Source organism: Cupressus sempervirens, chromosome 1 (genome assembly GCF_028749045.1).
Source record: "Cupressus sempervirens isolate cs-2001-9-10 chromosome 1, ASM2874904v1, whole genome shotgun sequence".
NCBI lineage: Eukaryota > Viridiplantae > Streptophyta > Pinopsida > Cupressales > Cupressaceae > Cupressus > Cupressus sempervirens.
In genome coordinates, this window is record NC_143118.1 from 352595736 (window position 1) to 352608083 (window position 12348).

The 12348-nt window shown below is 33.0% G+C and overlaps 1 pseudogene; it reads right to left on the minus strand.

Annotated features, from left to right (window-relative positions):
- Window positions 1–9873: 9873 nt before the first annotated feature.
- LOC149577686 (cysteine-rich receptor-like protein kinase 8) overlaps window positions 9874–12348 on the minus strand; it is an 11778-nt pseudogene continuing 9303 nt past the window's right edge.

Below are 12348 nucleotides of genomic sequence, written 5' to 3' on the forward strand. Positions count from 1 at the left end.
GCATTCAAATCTCTCTACATTATCCCCATTTTCTTTTTGAGAGCCATTAATTCATTATACATCCACTAATCGTTCTCAAGAGAAGTTTCTACCTTATGCTTTGCAGTGTGAAGAAAGGAGAGCTTAGCATCATCCCTCCCATCATCCTTCTACTTGGGCTTAGAGGAAGTAATAGTATTGATCTAGATTTCAGCATTTATGTCCATATTCTTTGTCCTCTCCTCATTCAAACCTTTACTCTAGCCATCATCCTTACCAACAGGGTCTTTTCCTTCATTCTCCTTTCCTGTTCCCTCCTCCATTTTCTCCTCATTGACATTATATGAAGGGTAACCACTCTATTTTTCATCTTCCTCATCGTGGGATTTTGACCCCATTTTATCTGTCGTGACTTCCCTCCACATTATCTTTACCAATAGACACTCCTTTGCTCCCAAAGTACCCATCTAGGTTAGAGCTAAAATCCCCCATTTCCATTTTCTCATCATTTTCCGTTTCCATCTTCTCATTATTTTTTGATTTCTCAGACTCCATAATTTCCTCATCATGTTTCTTCATCCTTTCCTATTTTGAAACCTTCTTGTTAACACTTTCTCCTTCTTCAGCCTTAATTCTCTTAGGGTAGGTCACACTCCCAGTCCGTTTCCTTTTCTCATTGACTGGAGAGGGATTTATAGCCTTACTTTTACAATAGTTTTGAATAAGTAAAATTAAATCTTTATGCAACATATGATGGGACTCTTGTTTTCTATGAGCATAAAGACAACATTTTAGAAAAAAAGGGGAAAGAAATCCTATCTTTGTGCCTAAAATGATTTAGGAAAACAAAGTGAAAATTATGGACCCTTTTAGCCCTACCATCAAGAATAAAATACTAATGGATACAAGACAACACATCCCTCTAGATAAATTTAATTTGTTTCAATTCCTAAAAATCCCCTATTTTTCTCCAGAATCTTCTCTTCAACTTCAATCTTTGGAAATTTTTTGAAGCCCGCATTGGAAATGCTAGTCTCCTTACTGAATTTTAACCCTCCATTTGGAACCCTCCTAACCTTTGCAATAAAATCTTCAGTCAAATTCACCATGACCCCATGCAAAGTCACCCTATCTTCAGACCAAGTTTTAAAGAACACTTCTATTATATGAGGTTTATAACCATGGAGTTGCTCCAAATTGGTCATTACATTTCATTTTTGCAAGATTTGATATACAAAAGCCTTCTCCTTCCAAGCCCTACAATTACTCAGCTCTTACTTTCTAGGTTCACCACCCATCTCAAAAACTTGAAAATCTCTATAGAAAACTAGAGTAGCACAACCCAAAAAATGAAGAAAAGTAATGAATATTACCAAGGAGCTAATAACTATAGTGCCAAACACAAATCATAATAGCACATTCATACTTCCTTGGGAATCTTAATCTATCCTCTGTAAACCCACCACTCTTCTTCATAAATTTTCCAATCTTAGGAAATCTTTCCTTCTCTCAAATGTGTCCTCTCATTATTAGCAATCACCATTAGCTCCATGCTATTTCTTAGATCAACATGCCACCTTAGCTTACTTTCCTGATAGATAGCTTGGTTAGCAATCCAATCAGCAACATAATTTTCTTCTTGAAAAATATGAGAAAATATCACACTATCAAATTTATTCATTAGGTTTTTGATTTCTATTAAACTAGATTCAATAGACCAAGTGATCAGATTCTTATTATTGAGCATATTAATAATATTAAGCAGATCTCCTTCCATCCAAAGATTCCAATAACCATTTTCCATAGCCAACTTCATAGTATATAACACTGTCATAGCCTCAGCTTTATGGCTAGTAGAGATCCCTATAGGAATAGCAATAGCATCAACAATTCTACAAGTGTGGTCCCTCAGAACCCCTCCGCAACCAGCTTTTCCAGGGATACTATTATTAGTACTTTGGATTTGACTACCTATCAACATTTTGTAGATGACATCATGCTATACAACTAAAGTTTCATTGAGGAAGCCTCAAATTTGAAAGATTTTCAAAACCAATACTATTTAGCTTCTAGATAAAAGATTAATAGGGAAAAATAAGATAATTTTTTCTTTAATTCTCAATGAAGAATGGAGGAGCAAATATGTGCCAATCTAGACTTTAAAAAAGGAATGCTCTCCTATAAGTACTTGGGGATATGTTTTAACTCTAGTACAAGAGAAACTCAAATTTGGGATTTGATTATAGAAAAGCTTCAAAAAAGGTATTTGGATAGAAAGGTAAATGGCTCTTAGTAACAGCGAGGATGATCCCATTTCAATTGGTTTCATGTATGCAAACGTATTAATCAAATTTCTTGCATAGACTTTCTGAGCTACAAACTTACTAAAATCAAATAAAAAAATTAGAACATTCTTTTGGCAAGGAAGTGAGGAGAAAAGGAAGTTCTCCCTTTTATCATGGGATCAAGTCATTGAAAATATTATAATCTAAGCATTAACTTTTGGAGTTAGGTTAGTGTGGAGAATGCTTAAATTCCCAAATCTTAAGCAGGTAAAGATTTTGACTCTTAAGAACCTATCCTCTCTTGATCCTATATGTTTTTAAGAGAAGCCAATCCCCCCATAGGACCAATAATTTGGAATTTTTTGCTAACATATAGATCTATCATCCAACATAAACTATTAGAGAATCTTGGAGATGAGGGAGAAGATTTATTCTAGCCTAAATTACAGGGAGGTTTTAAGGCCTTGGATAAATACCCACCCCTCTCCCACTCCATGAATTATCTGGAGTCTAGGTGGGGATCTAAGGTAAAAGATTTCATGGAATTTGAATAGGATGGGTTTAGGTGGCATTGGAAAGACTTAAATAGGGAGGATATTCCATTTAGGGAGAAAGACTTCTTAAAGAATCTATTTCTTCCTAGGAATATTTTGTTTAGGGGAGTTAGGGATGTTCTTATCTAGGAAGGCTACAAAAGTAGAGAATATAGCTCCAAGATGGGTTACAAGTTGTTAGAATCCTCACTAGGCTATTTTATGAGCTAACTTCCTTTAAAAGTAAGTTAGGAAAAGTTTTTCCTTCCCAAGGAAGGGATGTTTACATAGATTGTCATACAAACGAGGGCCTTTATAATAGACATTTAGAAAAATAAAATATCAAGGTCCTAGTAGATTACCTTTATGTGAATTAGAGGAGGATTGTGTAGATAAACTATTCCTTAATTGTTCTTATTCTAACTTTTGTTGGCTTTTGTTGGCATGGTTATGTTCTCAACTAGGACATAGATCTACCTTCCTAGACTCTATTATCAGTATGCTCTTATCCCGACCCTTCATACAATTGGATTATATCTACAAAAGCCTAAGGATCTCCTTTCCTTCCATAATTCTTTAGGATGTATGGAAGGAAAGGAATAGAAGAAATTTTTAGTATAAAAAAATTGGAGGTTCAACAACTTGTTAAAAAAATAAAAACCTCAATTATTGAATTAACTAATAATTGATTGATGAAATATATCCTCAAATTGACAATTGTAACTCATTGGGATGAAAAATTGTGAGGTCTCTAGCTAAGCCTAAAAATCCCTCCCCTTATTTGTAAGGGGGAAACTCCAAGATCTAGCAGTAGAAAAGAATGTATATGGAAGGAACCAAGGAAATGATGGTTTAAGCTCAATTTTCATGGCGCATTGAGAGGTAATATTGGAAAGGCAAGAATTTCATGTAGTATACATAATGATAAAGGGAAGGAGATAGAAAATCTAGAAAAAATATTGGTGAAGCTACAAATAATTGGGCAGAAATTTCAGGTTTGATAGAAGGATTGGCTCTATGCAAAGAGTTAGGGCTCAACAAGATAGAAATAGACACTGATTTGGCCCTTATCATCAATGCTCTCAGGAAAGGATCCTTCAATGATTGGAGATTAGATACAAAACATTTAGAAGCTTCAAAGTTATGTTAATCCTTCAATAAACTATTATTTAACCACATATATCAGGAGGGTAATAGAAGTGTGGATGAGCTAGCTAACATAGGGATTGATAACTCATACCCCTCCAACTTATAATATCTATTCTTAAGTAAGCTTTGTATTATATTTAGTAGAACATATTATAAATTTTTATAGAAGATATTGTTATGAAATGTTAGTATAGATTTTACCTGGTATTATTACTAATACCTGACTGTATAATCCTCCTTTAATAATATGAAAGTTCACACTTCTTATGAATGCTCATCCCCTATTTTGATCTTAACAGCTTACCTAAAATATGATGTGCATTCAAATTTATTTATAAATATTTTGTGTACTGCTCATTAATAATCCCTTGACTTGCAATTAATGATTAAACTTCACTTGTGCCCCCTTTCACTTTGTAATCATAACATTGTCCACTCTTCTAGTACTCATTGGAAATACCAGACCATTTTTAGAGCATATATGAATGTGAAAATGGATACTATCATGTGTTTGAGGGGTGAGAAAAGGGGAAAAGAGGTAAAGAAGTTTGTTACTATAGAATGATTGAAGCATATTTTGTGTTTTCCTCACTCCTTGGTGTTGGAGCATCGATGAAATTTTTGGGAGAGGAGTTTATGGAAAACATGGATAGGGCTGTGGTGGATTTGGACATTGTAGCTATGTTCGTGGCATTTACCATGTTCTTTGAATGAGATAAGGTCATCGCTAAGAATTTATATCAAATTTTATCCTTGAAAAAATATTTGGTCACTTTGGAGGCTGTGGTCCTGTGCAACATTGATTATAATATTATAGTACCAAAAGCTAGAAACTATTACAAATTGGACTTAAGAAGTATTATTTTCAATTTTATATGGCTTCATTTCTTAGGCCTTCTTTCTGAATTACTATGATTTAAATAAAATGGTCTCTCTAGGTGTTTCAAGTATCATTTGTGACTATTAGTAATAGATTTCTATTTTATATTTATCACTAATGAATTCATTAGCAATTAGAGTCTATTAAGTTTTTTTTTATGTGGAATGAGAACAGTTAAGTACTTTGAATGCAAGTTCTTTTTGGAATTTGAATCGTCCAAGAAAGGAAAGGTGAAAGGTTCACAGAAGGCTTTAAATATTATCCTAGGCCACAACACAAGTAAGGCTTTCATGATGAATACAATTATAAAACTCAAAGGCCCCCCTTCGCAGATTGCTTTGTGTGCATATTTGGCATGCATCTAAGATAGGTCCTCCCTAATACTCATCTTTTTACTGATACAATTAGTTTTTCCTATTTTAGGAAAATATTTTATCACAAATACTAATTGGTATAGGGTCCATAGAAATATTCCCTCAAAAAGACCTTTCTAGTAGCACTTGACCAAGGTAGTATTAATACACTATGCAGGCATCTGTTCGAGCTGAAATATCTTGAGAATCTATAAAAGTACTGGCAAATATTAGAGATGGCCTCTTAATTTGGAGGCCATTATGATATTTCACAATATGGGAGGTAGTTGATACCATTATATCCAAATATCTCTTCCTTTTATCTAGCTTCTTATAATACACATAAATCTCAATTATCTTATCTGCTTCATGCATGTCTGAAGGTATTGAGCAAGGGATTGGACTGAGAGATACAAGAGGAAAGGATTTTTTGATGTGTGTTTTATGACTCACCAAACAGTAGAACAAAATACCAAAATATCTTATCCTCTCTTGAATAAAGTCTTGTGTATGCTAAGATTGCTAGAAGATCATATAATGACTTCAAGGTTCCTTTAATGCCAGGTCTTTACTGTGGATAAGATTGGTGGTTGATGTGATTTTTTGATGATCACAAGGGGCCTTACGTGTTTATTTAGATTTATTTCAAGCCATACTAGATGTGGGAGCTATCTTAAGGTTTTGCAATGAAGTGCTTTTTTTGGAGTTTTCACAAAATATGTAGAAATTCAATAACATGGGGTTCATGAATTCTATTCTAATCCTAAGGGTAGTGATAACAAAAAATGGTAATCTAGTGGACAAATTCCTTAATTTATTGAATTCCACTTTGCCAAGTTATACTACAACTAAGCATGAACTAGTGCAATCTTCAAGGGTTATGTCAAGGATTTTCATATCACCACATACACCATCATAAAGAAAAATGTATACGAATGATAGAAGTTAAGCATATGCATGAAAGGGGTTTAGGATAAATTTTCACGATGAGTTAGAATCACTAAAATGTAAAAAGTATGAACCAAAGGAATTCATCAATACACCATCATATTCTTCGTTGCAATCACCACACATTAGCTAGGCTAAACTTAATCTAATTGAAGAAATTTAAGAGAGCAAGAAAGCACTAAGACACGTCAAGTATTCACCAAACTCCAATGAAAAATTTATTATCTCAGTAACTCATAGAAACAATCTCATAAAAATCTCCCTTTACAAATGAGAAATGAGGCCTTTATATAGGTCCTCAATTACAATAGGTGGACCGGATGATCAAAATAAATGATAGCCAAGATTGTGCCACATCAGCCCTAATTAGGGTTAGGGCAAAGGAAAGGAATCTACATTAATGCAACAAGGAATCCACTACTGTAGTGGGTAATAAATGCCCACTATGCATGCTTGTTTAAGAAGGAGGGGGGTGCAATAAATATCCACCATTCATGTCCATTACTCAATAAATGCTCAGTCTTCCTTGAATAAATTATTCTTGATTCCATTCTCTGAATGGATAGAAGTTTGACTTGGAGACCTCAGTTCTTCATCAAAGATAATTGGATGCCATGAAATGATGATGGAGGCCATGTAACCTTGAGTCTTTTCCAACTGCATCATTTTAACTAAGATCCAACTTTGATTGACTTTTCTGAAAATCTCTCTTCGAACATTCTCATCTTCCATGTACTTGCTTGGAAATTTATCTCCCTAAAATGGATTGGAATCCCTTGCTGATGATTATGTTACTCTAGAATTTCTTCATATTGAACTTCCTTTCCCATGTTCTTGGAATTTTGGATTTGAACTTTGATCTTTGAACCTTGAATGTTTGGGACTGGATCACTTAGTACTTTGATCTTGGTACTAGAATTTTGGATTTGAGTGTCTTTCTTGAATTTCTAGAACTAGAGCTTTCTCCTCCTTTTTCTTCAAATGCTTTCAATTCACTGTTATGCCTTTTCTTACATTTTGAAAAATTCCCCCTTTTTTAATCATCATCAATCATTTTTCCAGTCTTGGGTACACACTTGAAGAGGGTGAAATTCAAGATCTAGAGGAGAAATTTCCAGCACTTAATCCTTTTTCATTTTTCCATGAAGGAGAAAGTTTCCAACACTTAGCCATTTATTCTTCCATGAAGGAGGAATTGCCAACACTTGGCCATTTTTTCTTCCATGAAGAAGAAACTTCCAACACTAGCATTTTTTCTTCCATGAAGGAGGAATTTCTAACACTTTGCCATTTTTTCTTCTATGAAGGACAAATCTCCAACACTTAGCCATTTTTGCTTCCATGAAGGAGAAATTTCCAACACTTAGCCATTTTTGCTTCCATGATTTCTAATTCTCTTGCTCATGGAAATTTTGAGTGGTCATGGATTTTGTCCATGATGGAAGAATTTCGCAACAACCATTTTTCTCTAAGGCTGGATTTTTTGAGAGATTGTGGATTTTGTCCATGATGGAAGAATTTCACAACAACAATTTTTCTCCAAGATAGGATTTTTTAAGGGATCGTGGATTTTGTCCATGATGGAAGAATTACACAAAAATCATTTTTCTCCAAGGTGGGATTTTTTGAGTGATTGTAGATTTTGTCCATGACGGAAGAATTTTGCAACAACCATTTTTCTCCAAGGCAGGACTTTTTGAGAGATCATGGATTTTGTCCATGATGGAAGAATTCTGCAACAACCATTTTTCTCCAAGGTTGGATTTTTTGAGAGATCATGGATTTTGTCTATGATGGAAGAATTTCACAACAACCATTTTTCTCCAAGGCTGGAGTTTTTTGAGAGATCGTGGATTTTGTCCACGATGGAAGAATTCCACAACAACCATTTTTCTCCAAGGCTAGATTTTTTGAGAGATCGTGGATTTTGTCCACAATGGAAGAATTCTGTGACAACCATTTTTCATATTATTTTCATGCTTTTCTACTTTTGGATATTTCATGGGTGATTCTAGACTTAGCCATTTTTTTCTTGATTGATTTTCGTGGTTGCTCATTCTTTTGGATATAGACACATTTACCCTTTTGGCTCTTTATCAACCATAGCTCACTTGTTGCAGAAATAGGCCTGCCAAAAATAGACATTCTTAAAATAGTAAGTTGTCCCAAAGTCAAAATAAGGCCAATCTGAGAAGTAGTGAAATTTACTAAAAATAGACTTACTAAAAATAGACTTTCTAAAAATAGTAAGTTGTCCCAAAGTTGAAATAAGGCCAATCTGAGAGGTAGTGAAATTTACTAAAAATAGACTTTCTAAAAATAGTAAGTTGTCCCAAAGTCAAAATAAGGCCAATCTGAGAGGCAGTGAAATTTACTAAAAATAGACTTTCTAAAAATAGTAAGTCATGACATTCAATTCTCAAAAAAGTAAATAATTTCCATTCTCAGAGCCACATGGAAAACACTTTCCACGTTTGGCCAATTTTACCAATTCTCATTTGAAAGAGGGAACTTTAGAAGATTGAGCCCAATACTACCAAGAACTAAAGCCAAAAGGAGGAGCAAGAGACAAAAGGCCCCCCCCCAATTGCAATGGGGCAATGGTGTGAAAAGCCCACAATAGGATTGAAGCTTGGGAAAATGGTACCAAGGTTGTCCTAGAATGTTTAGGCTTATTTGTACCTACGAATGAAGAATCTTAGGAGGAAGGGGGTCTTCCAGTCCCATCTAACATGATTGGGGATTATATTTTCCTCTATCTCCTCACTATCATCAGAAAGTTTTTGAATAATTTTGTATCTAGGGTCTATTTCCATCCATTATTATTAGGCATTTCCTTCCATTTGGCTTCCCTTTGGAACTGTTATTTATCAATGTATCATCCATCTGATTCAGAAGGATTCAGTTGGCCATCTCTAATTTGTAATAAATTCATTCTATTGAATAAGCATATTTAGTTAAGAAATTCATTCTGTTAAATAAGCATCTTTAGTTAAGCTTTTGTGGTCATTATTTTAGTTCCCATATTTTAATTTTTTATCATTTATGAATTCTCATTTCTCATGTAATTATTTGATTTCCTTACCAGTAGGATATACAATTCTTAACTTGGTTGTGGCTTTTTTGTTTCAGGTATTCAGAGAAAGAACATATGAAAATAAGTAGACTATGGGTTTAGCTCATACTTTATTAAATATCAGTTTAGGTGTTGTCTGAAATTCTAGATTCTTCTAGATTGATTATGGTAATACTGAGGGACAATTACCCAAATCTATCTTCTAGTGTCCTTTTAGTTAGGTTGTATCTTGTTTGTATTGGCTTCAGTCTCTTGTTTATCAAAAAATAAATAAAATAGGAGACATTTCAAAATTTTGCAATTAATTTTGGAAATTTCTATTTTGAAGATAACAACACTATTAGTTTTTGTATTCTTTTGTATAAAGATAAAAGTAATAAATATTACTGTTAAATTAAAACTAAATAATGAAATGTAAGTGTTATAAATTTTATCATATTTGTCTCTATGTGGGATTAATGAAATAGTTAAGGATTTTATACCCTTTAATTCCAATGTATTCTTTTTAACAACAAAAGAATAGATTTGAAAAAATATCTTTATCATCTTGGAAAAAATGAGATTAGATGCTTCATTTAGCACTACAAAAATAAATGTATCATAACTTTACATGTTAGGCAGGCTACTATTCTATTATTTAAATCATTATACAACCAAATTTCTAGTAGGATTATCTTGGATCCAATTTGGTTATTGATGCATGGTTGATAGATGGTGGGACTAAAGAAGATATAGATGAGGAACTTGTTGTAGTTACTGATTTTGATGTAGATGTTTCTGATGGAATTCTATTTTGTTCAACATTTAGAAAAGTAGGGATAGTGGGATCTAGTATATTTTTTGTTGAAGGATTTGAAAGCATTGCATAGATAGCAATCATTGGTGGACGAAGTGATGCATCTACTTGTGTACATAAAAGACCCACATAAATACATCTTGAAACTTGGTTAGAAGAGAAACTCTCTATTATTTCTCTATCAATCACATCCTCAATATTTTCTCCATTGTAATATCTCCATACCTATATAAGAGTGATGCACACCATTCTTTGTGAGATATATTGTTATTCATAAACATCATTTGGTTCAAAAGGTGAAGGTAATACTTGAATAATACAAATATAATAGCTAATTACTTGGTATAAAATTGACATTAACCCTAACTATAAAGAGCAAACTGTATTAACAAATCTTATTTCTCTCTTACCAATTGTATGAGGCTTTGAAATTCTGGGAATAATCTCTTATTAGTGTTCTTTCTTCCACATATGATTTCGAATATGACAACACCAAAGCTATACACATCAGCTTTTGCGGGTAATTGAACTAGCATAGCATACTCAGGTGCTATATAACCACTGCAAAAAGATTTAAAAAAATAAACATACTATCAGAAAAGAAAAGAAAAGTACTAAGAATAAATGATCAAAACTTCAATCTTATCAACTTATTTATTTAAAAAAAATGTGTGTATTGAATCATCTTGAAATAGAGTTAAAAATTAGCATAAATGAAACATTTGAAAATATAAATGGTAGACTAACATGGTTAAATATTCATCCAAATATAGAAAAATCTTCTAAAATTTGCTTATCTTGTACAATCTCAAAATTATTTTTATTTTATTTGAGATCTAGTAAAAGGCAATCTTTTCTGCTATTTTATTTGAGATGCTCAAAGACTTTGTTATTATTTTATTTGGAATCTAGTAAAAGACAATCTTTTATACTGTGCCTTCCCCATTTTGCAATTAACTATAAAAATTGATGTTAAATACTTTGCAATTAACTATTAAAATTAAAGTTAAATCTCTGTTTAGAGGATATGGGATGGCTAGCTATTTCACAATGCCAAAAACGGTGTTTGGAAAGCTTCTTAACAGGTTAAAATGTTCATTCTCCTTTTCGTTTTGTAATTACATTGTAAGTGTTTGTCACATGGAGCTCAGGCTAATTGTTTCAATCAATGGTATAGTATTTGTGAAAGTCCTTGGACGACCATTAAATTGATCGTGGCCGTTCATTTTAGTTTTCCAATTTTCTTTTTCAAAATTTTCCTCCTTTGCAAAGCTAGTCCAATTGGCACCAAAAATATCTGTGTGCGAATATTTTCTCCACTCAATGAAAGTTGGACTTTATTGTTGTAGTTCCATCAAATTTATTTTCCTCCAAGCAACCCATCCATTGAAGTAATCGCAAGGGTAGAGAATAATCAAGGAATTGCACGTCTGTTATTTACTATTTGGAATAAATATCAGAGTCTATAAATTAGCTTATATATATACAAAAAGTTGAGATATATCCTTTTTGAGTCGCCTATTGCACTGAGTCTGATTATGAAAATAGGCACCTCGAGAAGGATATCTCTTAGCTTTTTGTATATTTATAAAATATATATAAGCTAGTAGGACTTGCGATGAAAGAATGAAAGATATTATTGTCATTAATGTAAAAGAGTAAATAATAATTATTAAATATATTATATTTTATGATGCATTATAAATTTTATAAGTTCACTTCAAAAATATACTTAATACAATAGATTCCCTTTGAAAAAAAAATCACCACCAACATAATAATTAATACGATCAAAATGTATATTTTTTATTCAAGTAATTAAAATTAACCTTTGGATAGAAATTAGAGTTTTCATTTGCATCAGTGCTAGCATAAGTCTTATCCTTAAAGCTAGATTATTATTTGCAATAGAGAAAAGGTCGTAGTGCAAAGAAATCAAGAGTTAAAGAGTTATTAAGGCTTCAAATTTTATAATACATGGTTTGTTTGTTAATCATTAAATTAAAGTCTCAACAACTCTCTCATGTTTCTTTATCTCTCACCCTTCACACTATGTCTAGCTCACACCTCTCTCTCTCTCTCTCTCTCTCCCCATCTCCAAATCCATCCATTTGATTCCCTATGTCATCCCTTCCCCCTCTTTTGTCTTTCTCTTTTTTCCCACACACTCCTACCATTTCATCCCCCAATTAGTATTAATCTCTACATCATGTCTTTCACCCTCTCTCTCTTCTCTTCCTCTCTCTTTCTCCCTAACTACACTCTTTAACTCTCTCCCCTCACTCCTCTCACAATATCATCCCCCTAGCCTATTCACCCTCTATATCTACTACATGTCTCTTACCCTCT